The 11,671-nt window shown below is 36.6% G+C and overlaps 1 long non-coding RNA gene across 1 annotated transcript in view; it reads left to right on the top strand.

Moving 5' to 3' along the window:
• The first annotated feature begins 800 nt into the window (after positions 1-800).
• LOC132325826 (uncharacterized) overlaps positions 801-11,671 on the top strand; it is a 33,503-nt gene continuing 22,632 nt past the window's right edge. Inside the window, exon 1 of the long non-coding RNA XR_009486034.1 lies at positions 801-938. This is a non-coding gene — a long non-coding RNA (uncharacterized LOC132325826). The remainder of the gene's footprint in view (positions 939-11,671) is intronic.

Genomic DNA, 11,671 nt, shown 5'->3' with positions numbered 1-11,671 from the left:
TTCACCCCCACTAAAGCAAGGACAAGCTGTGTGTCCTGAAGAGGTGGAGCTGAAGTGGTGAATTAAAACTAATAAGCTCTTCTTTGGTAGATGGTTTGTGACCTCATTGTGATTTCACTAGCTGGTTTTAGCAAAATGGAGCTAGCAGCTTGAATCCTAACCCTACAGGGAAACCCAAGTCGCTTTGGAAAACTGTTTCAATGTTTGCGGGGTCATGGTGCTTTCCCATTGTGTCACGGGTTATTCCAGTGCAGAAGGACCAAAAAGTAAAATTTTCTGTCCTGAATTACCCTCACTCTGGATGGTCCTACTTTGCAGCAGGGCCAGTGAGAGGATGAGTCACAGCGAGGCACAGGCTTATGAGATAATCTGAGAAAAAATTTCTAACTCCAGTAACTTGTCCTGTGAATATTTCTGGGGGCTTCAGACAATTAAAGCCAGTGGCAAGAGAGGTTTGCTGTTTCACTTACTATCATGTACACTATGTATTTAGTCACATGTGTAAAGCTACTTGATGCCAGTTAGAAATTATTTTCTGATAATTTTCCCTTTGGGGCTATGGGAGCCATAGTATCCCATCCTCTGTTAAAGGAAGCAGCTGTAACAATGTTTCCACCTCTCTTCCCCTCAGGAAGTAGAGCTTCATCTACTCTTGAGCTGACTGACAACAAATGTCTTAAAAAAGACATTTGTATCCCTATTTGTATCCCTATTTCTCTGCTATATATTTTCTGGGTGTGTGCTGTGTCATCCAGGAATGGAGCTACTCATATTTCAAAGAGGTGCTGGAAGGCACACATCTTTCACAAGGTTTGCTGAGAAAAAAATAACAGCAGAATTGTTGTCATTGAATGTAGCTGCTATATCTGTGAAACAGCTGGACTTCTGGCATCCTGATTCCCATTTTCTGGACAGACAGACAGACAGGGTACTGGAAGGTAAGGGGAACTTTCAGATTCAGCAAGACTAAACAGCTGTAGGTCCCATGTCTTTCATTCATTAGCACAGAATGAGCAAAGTGAAGTTCTGTTGTGGGGGGGATGATGACATCTGTGAACGTTGCAGGCACCAAAAATATTTATCAAGAATATGTTTTCTCACGCAGAAGTTAAAAAAGTATACCTTGATTTCTAACCTTCCTGATTTTGACTCAGTTGGTAGTGGTCAGATGCTAACTTCCTTGTTTTCCTTTACCAGGACTGATTAGGGGGTGAACTGCTCATTTGCTTTTTCTCACTGCCAATGTTTTACTCAGGAGCAGTATAAACACCTAAGTGAGAGTGTCATGACTGAAGGAGAATTAGACATAATAATCTGCTCTCCATGCCAGCCATTAATATACTATATATCCTGTCTCCACTTCACTTTCATATTCATTACTTCTTTAATGAAAAAAAAAAGATATTTTAATGGTCAAAAAATTCTAAATGATTAATGGTACATCAGTTAATGACATTTTAAAAGTATTTCAGGCTGGAAATGTGACACTACAATCATTAAAAATCAGATTCAATTTCCAAAGGTCCTAATCTTAAACTTTATACTGCTGGCAGAAACATAAAATGATATCCCGTAAGCGCGGGTGCTTCTGCATGATGGAAAAGCTCAGGAGTTTTGTGAGTGCTGCCAGAAAATAATGTGTTCTCGGAAATTCTGGAAGTTGAGCAGGAAGATAACTGATGAGGATATGACAAGGCAAATGAACAAATTGTTCGGTATAGAGGAATGCTTAATACAGAGAGATCTTTTTCTCTGAGACATTGTTTGGGGTCCAAGAGTAGCATAATGGCTCCAAATGGATAAAAACAACAGTAAATCCCATTCTCATGCATTATGCATGAGCTCTCCCTATTGGAGTTTGCACCACCATCTGGTGTTTAATTATTCCCGCTTTACACCACACGGTGGTGTGAATCTAATGAAATGAATATGTACATTATAATAATTTGGTGCATAGATTCTGGTTTGCTAATTATTAGGTGCCAGGCGTCCTCTTTTTAAAACTGAAAGTTTAAATTCATTCTAAAAAATAACTGTTTCTGTAGGCTTTCACTGGCAAATACAACGACAATTACTTGTTCCATTCTCTAAAGATCCATTATTTCTATATGGCTGGTTGAGTTTCTCTAACATCTGTACAACATAAATTAATTATACAGTGGTGTCAGAATTTGCATTATCATACACTGTTAGTATTGTTAGAAAGGACCTTGTCTGTTTGTAGTTTTAAAAAGAAATTTATATATATGTGTGTGTGTGTGTATATATATATATATATATATATATTTATATATACATATACATATTTTGGTATTGAAGGCCTCTCTTCCTGTCTCCCTTGCTGACACAATGGCTGTCACTATCTACACGAAGTTTTGCTATGTATCCAGGGGTTTTTTTACACATTATCCCCTGCAGACCATTAGATTTCAATCTGTCATCAGTGAATCTGAAAACAATATCCTGTGTCATTAGTTAGGATGGTGGTTTCTACCTGGCAATAAGACCTGCTGTGAAGAGTGAGACTCCTCAGCAAGTGCAGTGTTCCCACTGCTCCCAGAAAGAACGCTGAAAAATGACTGGGTCCCCATAAACAAATAATTATTTCTACATATTTTTTCTTTTAACAAATGTTTCCATAAATTGAGATACAATGTAAGGAGGGTCAGAAGGATTTTCTACAATAATGACTAAGAAAACTTGGAAGGCTGTAGCAGTATGTTCAATGGTGTAACTTCCTACCAGATGATGGTTATCTGGTACAATAATGCTTTTAAGGGACATTCAGATAACCAATGTATCCAGCAGGATTACAACTTACAAATTTAATTTGCTCTTCTTCTATGTTCTGATATACTTTTTTAGCTCGGTGATTTGGGAACTTGCAAGCAAATTCACAAAGTTAGTTATGATATATAGCACTAGAAACATGTCTAAAAGCTGCAAGAGTTCATATTTGCAGACATTTTTGAGCAAATAAAACAAAGTAGAATGGTAAGAGACTCTGAGAGCCTGGGAAAAAAGTATTTTGATGTGGTGGTTTGGTGGTGTTTTTCCACCTTTGAAACATTTCCAATAATTTTACCTATGCTTCTCCTTGATCTGTATTTCAGTAATCTTAAAAAAATAAAGATAAAAAGAAAAATTAGAAACCATACTCCTCAGATAATTTTCAATGAAGACTAAAACCTCAGTTTCATATTATCTTGACAATTCAAATTACCCCATCTTTCTTTCTTTCCTCCTGTACATGAAAATTTTGATAACACACATTAATTTCCATACAATCCTTGTTAGAAAATGAAGAAAACATCACAATTCAAAAGAGCATTTTTCACTCTTCTGCAAGAAGCTAAAAAAGCCTCCCTAAACTTTTCATTTATTATTATGTGTGTTTTAATCAACGGTCTTTTGAAATTAATATGTAAATTTAAATGGCATGCAGAAAACTATAGTTTATAGCAGACATTGCAGAAAGTGTATGTATTATAATAGCAAAAACATTCAATTGGAATTAATGTACTTATCCATAACATGAAAGGAATTCTTTCACTCTATCAACTTTCAAATTTTCATAAACATAATTAAAGTAGAACTTCTAAATTAAATAATATCACCAAATCGGAATGCTTACAAAATATATTACTTGCAGTATCAGCAGCTAAGCAAGTACTCTGTCATTTTTATTTTGTTGTAAAAAAAGGAAAAAATTCCATTATATTTACCACTTTTCAAATATCCACATTTTAATATTATAAAATCTAAACAAATTCAGATCTAGGACATTTCTCTGTAGTCCCAATGGGTATAAAAAGTGATGTTCATAAAAATAAGTAATACAATATTTTCTGATACAGGCTCTCATTTATTTTTTGTGTGTAAAATGGTGATAGAAAGAATTTGAATGGAATAATGATTGTCTGGGAAAAAATTCTCACTTTTTTTTAAAGAGAAAACCAAATAAGAAGCCATCAAAAAGTCAAACAACATCCAGCAGTTTCTTTTGACAGAGTATGTTGCTTCCCAAATGCCTCTCTTCTGTCTCCAGGAACTATTCTATATTCAGTGGTCCTGGAGAAAGTGGGAATGTTGTGACATCTGTACCAGCTCAGTGCACTACCAGGGAACCTCCAAAATCTCAGGTCATATTTTTAGTTCTTGAAGAAATTAGGGAAAGGAGTCCATGGGGTTAAACTTAGTATTATCTCATCAGCATTATCTCATCAGCATTCAGTACCACTGCTATGCCATGAAGGAGAAAAAATAACAGAGAAACATGAGAAGAGGAATAGATAAAAGGCAAGCACTGAGAGGAAAAACATGTTGTTTCTTAATTGAGCTGGAGGAGGGGAAAACATTGCTTGCAGCTCTCTTTTGATGAGAAACCTTCTTGTGCCCATGACTATGTAGGTTAAAAAATATTGTGCTGCCTCTAATATAATAAACAGTCAAATTGCAATCCTTATGTGGTAAATCAATGGTGAAAAGTTAGGAAGACAACAAGAGGAGGAAGTGAGGAAAAATATAATTCAGCAATGTGAACATTTGTAGGAAGTACAAGCTTAATTTATCTGACTGAAAACATCATCGTAACCCTTTTGAAGCTGTGCATATCTACATCAGCTGAGATTTTCTCTCCCTTCTTTCTCTCAATATCACAGTCCCTTTCTTCACACCATATCCCTAAGTGTCTCTGATAGTGTTTATAGTTCCATACTGTAGTTTATATTGTACACAAAATGGCAAAAGGGGAAGACTGCACAAACTTGTAAGAGTATTAAATTCGGTGTTAAGCCATTGTCTCATACCTGATGTTTTTTCTGAGCAGTCTAAACTGCTCATATTACTGATGTTAAATTTTATTTTTCTTGACTCTTCAGACAACAGCATCCCTACCTATTATCTGGGCTGGACTAGAATTAAACTCACCAAAGTAAATTCTGAAATGGAATTTTCAATGTATTTTATTTGCAGACTCAGATTAAACATGGCAAAAACAGCCACTCTAATGGCATTCCAGCACTTTGGCTCACAGATGGCAGGGGAAGGTACAGAAACTGAAAAAATAAACAAAACCCCTCCCTACAAACAAACCAGTAAAGAAAATATACTTGAACTTGGGATAAAGGTTGGGCTTTGGGCAGAGGCTTGAAAGTGCTCTTATTGTAACCAATCCTAATGCAATGTTTTCTAATTATAGAATAACATTCCCTCTCGGATGGAGCTGCCTGTCAGCCCACTCCACGGCAGAAATGGCCATATGGGCTGCTCTGCAGACGGCTGGGCAGTGGCATGTGTACAGCTGTGCAGGACGAGCACCCAGGTGTTTCAGCCTGCCTGTGATAGGCAGCCAGCAGGCAGTTCAGCAAGGGTGGGAAGGAAACTCAGTCAGGATGAAAGAAACCAGCAAGATGGGATTTGACAGGAAATAGCAATAATAATAAATAACATTCATGGATAAAAAGAAAGTTTTTTTTTTTTTCTTTTTTGATTTTTTTTTTCCAGGTCAGATCAGGGTTTTCTATAAGGAACAAAGTCTGATCTTATTTAAGGTTTGCTGAGACTGTAAATAAGAAATATGAATATAACACAAGTGTAGGCATCCATGAGGTTGCTCAAAATCATGTTAAAAATAGCAAAAAGGATGGAGCTGCTTTGCTTCCACATGAACTAAATGAACATACCTGAAACAGACAGATAGCATTAATTTTTATCCCCAGATTTTCTCATTCCTGGATCCTCTGCTACCTGATTCCAGTGGCTCAGCTCATACAGATTTTCAGTCCTATGCTAAATATATTATTTAGACCATAAGGAATGCAAAGTCACCTCATTGACTGCATCCAAGTCTCTTTTGACTTGGGCTGGGGAAGCTGCTAAAGAAATCTGAGCTTCTTTCTCTCACAGCTGAATCTGGAAAGGATACGTTTTGTGCTACCGTCAGCTGAATCCTGCACACAGCTGCATCCAGATTCAGATACAACCATATACACAAATAACAGTGCTGTGAAGCTGTGAGCACAAAGGAAATACAGATGGAAAAAGCTATTACAAAGTGCCAGAAAATGTTTTGTGTTATACAAAAATACTTATTACTAAGTATTTGCACTGGTTACAAAGCTTTAGAAATGCTTTAAAGGAAGCTTTTAACCAATGCATGAATATGATAAGGAGCACCTGTAAATATTTTTGATTATCAGTCTGTATATGTAGGCTGTTATTTTGCCTTGGGCTAAAAAATTTGGAAGAGAAAAATACATTTTTAAAACATAGCAAAAAGTTAGCAATATATATACATCATATATACAGTTTTCTTAAATGTAAAATAATACATTAATGTAAACCAATGTCAACTTTTTTTTACTTTTAAATGTTGTCTTACACTATATACACTATAGACCTTGTTATACATTGGTAAAAAAACCCAGAGAAAATTAGAAATGTCAGCCTAAGCATCTTTGAATTTTTAAAAAGTGTGGACTCTCCACTTCCTACAATAATCATCCTAAATTTGACAAACTTTTGAGTGATTTAGCAGTGGCCAGTGTGTCAGGAGTCTGTACTAGTGGGAGTCTGGACTGAGGAATGAAGTAGAAGTGAATTAAACACATTTGAGTTTTGGTCATTAGTTTTTAACAAGTCGGAAAACATCCATCCTCTTAATCTTGACAAGAATTGAGTGTTATAGACAGTTAAATGTAGGTCTTATCTAAGAGAGATCAGATAAAAATTAGACTTCTTGGAATTCTCCTCCCCTTCCATGGAGACTTAGAAATGAGAAAAGTTGCCTTCTTGCTCTTCAATGATTAGAAAAGGAGACTTGAAAGATTTCTTAGACTAGACTAGCTCTTACATAGCTGCACTAAGAGGAAGGAATCCCATCTGTGCAGTGAGATTTTTGAAAGTGTTTACATGACTTCTGTGTTTACTTTTCATGAGGTCTCCAGAAATCTTTGTTCCTCCATTACATGTATTTGGTCTTTATTTGAATGTCAATAAAATGAATAGACAAGCACCTTACCAAAATCCAAGTCTGCTGACTATGTCCTTAAATTCTCAGTTCATTTTTAAAGCATAACTTACAATTTCTTTGCCTGTTTCTTTGTTAGCTCATACTAGGGAAAGTAATGCATCCACATGAGGATACTGATTTCAAAAGTATAACAGAAAAAACACAGTAGAACTTTCTGTAAAACTACACAGGGAAAGAGAAAGTAACCCCAATGATTCTGAATTGCCACACACACAAAGAAATTTTCTCTGTAAGTATGGATCAGTGATTGTGTTATAGTCTGAGCCATTGAAGTAGTTCTTGTATGTATACCAGATAGAGAAAATTGCAAGCTGAACTCAGTCAAACCTGTCATATCTATTAAATTATTAAATATAATTTGACAAATATTGTGTTTTAATAATTATATTCCTGAGACAAGGGGTTGCTCTCCAGAAGAAACGTTCATGCACACTACAAGGATTTCATTTCTGAGTGGTAAAGCACACCTTTCTCTATAGCACTACTGTGTTTCACAGCCCTCCACCTCATGACTTAGTGCAGGAGCCAATGTTAAAGCCCTTGAGCACCTAAATTCCCATTAGTGAAGTTCTCCTAGCCATTTAATCCTGTCATGCACAATAGTTTAATTCTGTTAGCTTTAAAGAGTGAGGTGCCAAGATCCTGCTTAAATCTCAGCTTGATTAATAAAACAAGTATTTCCAGAACAGTTTTACCTGGCTAGACACACAGTGTAGCCAGACTGTAAGAAAGGCAAAGCTGCTGTAACATTGAAGGGGCAATTCAGTAGTTGATGATATGTAAGGGAGCTAAATTTTGAATTTTTTTCTGACTGAACCCAAGCTGCCTGGGGGTACCACTGATAAGGTATTCCAGAATGGGAATTTCTCAGCCTCTTCTGTCTCATTTACCAGGAAATAATTGAATAACAGAGGAGCCAGAGGTAGAGCAGAACAATTTTCCAGCCTGCCAGTTAGAGCACTCACCTTGAATGTGGGATCACCCCCATCTCGAGGGAGTATAAATGATCCAGAAATAGTGAAACAGCTCCATCAGATAGAAATGTGTTCCCCCCTCTTTAACCAGGTGGTTTCAATTTGCATAGTAGATGATTGTTTATACTGCTTTAGTAAAGGAGCAAGGGAAAGGGAAAGCAGGGAGTGGGAATTATATATATTCTTTGCTGTACTGTGAGTCCTTTAGGTGAGATAAAGGCAGAGGATAGAAAACATCTAAATTAAAGACACCAATCTTAGTACTAATGCTTAATCCAAGACCTGTGGATATTCTGAAAGCTGAACAGATATCAGCAATAGTGATTCTTATGTCTTTGGTGAATATATCTTTTCGGAGTTTCTGATGAAACCGAGCTCTTCAAGAGTCTTGTGATATTCCAAGTCCATAACTGGAAAATTGTGTGCTCCATTTTCTTCCACGTGGTCAGACATTCCTATGATTTCCTTCAAAAGGTTCTGGTACTTGTTGGATACTTTCTTGCACGACCTCAACTCAATGTATCTACAGCAAATCAGACAATAAAAGTGACTGATCAATGCACTGAAGGACCTTCATAAGGCCAAGAAAGGAGCAACACCAGAGCTGGGGTAAGGAGAGAACTCAAAATCCTACCCAACAGTGTAGAAAAAAGCAAGAAAAGCAATTAGAGTAGTTCAGGCTGCCAGAGATCTAGCCACTTCATTTTGGCTTTGTGTCCTCTTTTAGGTGCCCTGATTACTTTGGACATGTGAAACATATACATCTTCATCTACCGCATAGAATTTGGAGTTATTAAACTTATTAAGTAGTCATATGCCTGAAGACTAGCATGCAAATCTCTGCTACAAGCCTATCCCTATTTCCTTTTCTAAATCTTATGAGACAGAATCCAAACTGGTGTCAGGAAATATGTTCTTGAGGGACTATTCACCAAGATTTGTATGAAACTCATTGTAAGCACCTTCATAACTGGATAAAAAAAGAAGCTTTTTTTGTTTCATTTTTTTTAATCATTGTACCATGCAAAATTACTTCTCTATTGTATCTGCTTTTACTTTCGTTGTGTCCAGACTGAGACCCTGACCTTGCAAACTTCTAATTTTGAGCATGTGAGTATTACCTTGGGGTTCAAGAAGGGCAATAGAAGTGACCAGAGACATCTGACCCCAATTTAAACCTTAATCCCATGAAGAGTTTTGAATATGAAATCAATATGACTATTCACACAGCTAAACATAGGAATGTGAACTCTTTACAAGGTTGGGACCTACTAGAATAGGCTCTTTTAATTTCATTTAGTGCAGGAATTCCACTTTTCAAACAATTTTGTTGTTCTTGTAACCTTTCATATTATTGTTTTGATGTTTGGGGAAGATGATTATCTCAGGGGTTGCAGCAGGACCAAAAGTGTTTGGGTGAGCTTTCCAATATCTGTTTATAACATCCTACTAGAAATCAGAATTTCCACAGTTCTGCAAACTGTAACTATCTGCTAATATTATACTGCATTCACTTGCATCATTGAGCCTTCACAGAACTCAGGCTTCTAATTCAGAATAGTCCCCTACTGGCTTGTGCTGTGAAGTATTATCTCCACATGTATCGTTAATTTTCTTTTCATAGTATTAGTCCCCATTAATCTATTCCTTGTTGCCTTGTATTTAAAAATAGAAGTTATTAAAGTGGATTTCTCTTAACTGCATAGTAAATAAACTATATAGGTCATTTGGCTCTTAAACTTGTGTTGTAAAAGTGTATTATTATTCATATGTATGTGTACAGAAATAAGGATACACAATATTATATTTTTCTTAATAAAACAGAAAATTATGTTAAATAAGATTCTGTTATTTATATAGTGAATAAAGCTTATTTACAGGACTTCATTAATATGCAAGAAACATGCAACCTGTCAACCTACTTTTAAAATCTATTCTTAGTGTGTACCTTTTTGCAGTTTTTTTTGAAAATCCAAGTCTAGGAATTCATGGTGAGATACACTCTGCCTTAAATCCATCATAGTACCTAAAAGAAATCCAATACTCTTGTACTTTTTGAAATAGTGTAATTCCTAAGGCATTTAAACACAGTATTTTCATTCTTAGATTAAAGCCCCCCGGGTGCTTAATTTTAATTGCCCAGACAGATGAATTGCATTCACACCAGGCAGTGCAAATAGACACCCGAACTCTGTCAAAGACTTTAGAGAAGCTTGACAAATATGAACTATGAGATTATATTTAGCGTACTCTGGCATTCTGTCTGTTGATTGGAATTTATTTTTTTCTTCTGTAAAGGATTGATGTAGACTAGTGGTAGAATCCTGTTCCAGGTCCTAAGCTTCTCAGCAAGAGGGGACTGAACAGTTACACACTGACAAAGTGCCCAAACTCTCAGGTCTGTGGCGTTTTGCAACACTCAGCTTGTTTACAATCGAGCAGCTAAAAGTCATGGGGCAAGAGCAAAAGAAGACTGGTATCTATCTGGTAAGAAAGGAACTAGATTAAAATGAAATCATTGTCCCTACTCTGAGACTGGTGTTCTGCTTCATCTTTTAAGGCTGCCCTTACTGCTAAATTTTGGTATAAAGGGCCAGTGCTTTGGCAAAGGCAGCTGTGAGCAAGAGGGATCACAAATGATGACGGCAATTCACATTGCCCGTTTGTCCCTGAATTCTGAGGAAAATAGGTGAGGAGACATAAATCCTAATTTCAGGATGACATGATGGAAGGAGGCATCTTTTTGTCTGTATGTTGCCAATATAGAATATTAGTAGTATGTAGAACATTGCCAGCAAAAGCTCTCTCACCTGCTGCAGGATCTGAAGTGAAGCATACAGCATATCCCGCTCCAAGAGACACCAACTCACACCACTGTGCATGCAGGGAATTCAGGTTGCTCCAAAACATCCCCCAGCAAGAACCAATTCATCAAATTTTTTAGAGAAGAAGTCCTTCATCAGCTCTGTTGGGCAGCTGGATTCCTCTTCTGTTTGTACTGAAGCATCAATAGAGGGGAATAGCATTATACATTGCTTTGCTTTACCTTTTTGTTTTGACTCACTTAATTTCATTCCCTAGTTAATAGAGATCCTACTGGTTTTTTACACAGTCAGCTTTTCCCTTTGAAAATTTTACTCAGTTAAGCTTATCTTTTTCAGTACTCATGATCTAACTACCTACAGATATCTGAATGTTTTGTCACACTATCCCCATGAATTCACAAAATTGAAAAACAGTTTTCTTCTACTGAATAGACTGTTAAATCAGCTCTATGAGTGATAAACATGTCATGAGTTATCTATGTCCTGATTTTGGAGGACTGTAATATATTAGGCTAATATGATGTTTTATTCTCTCCTGCATTGTATCCTTTCTTCATTGATTATTTCTGCCATTCTTGAACTCAGTCACTTCAAGCAATAACTGCCAGAGAATTGTTTCTGTCTTTCTCCCACACTTCCTCTCTAAATGCACTCTGCCTTAAATGTAAAAAGGACTGTAAGTTCAATATCTTGCAGCCCTGAAGGGTTAGAAACAGAAGCTTTATCCCATTAGAAACAGATGGTTCCTACCTTCCCAAAGTGTCATACATAGCTCTAACTGGAGTGCCTGGAAAGTCCTGAAACAGTATGTTGTGACAGACTTGTCACACCTGCAATCA

This window comes from Haemorhous mexicanus, chromosome 3 (assembly GCF_027477595.1).
Source record: "Haemorhous mexicanus isolate bHaeMex1 chromosome 3, bHaeMex1.pri, whole genome shotgun sequence".
NCBI classification, from domain to species: domain Eukaryota; kingdom Metazoa; phylum Chordata; class Aves; order Passeriformes; family Fringillidae; genus Haemorhous; species Haemorhous mexicanus.
The sequence above is the reverse complement of the archived record's forward strand: the minus strand, read 5'-3'. Positions and strand labels throughout refer to the sequence as shown.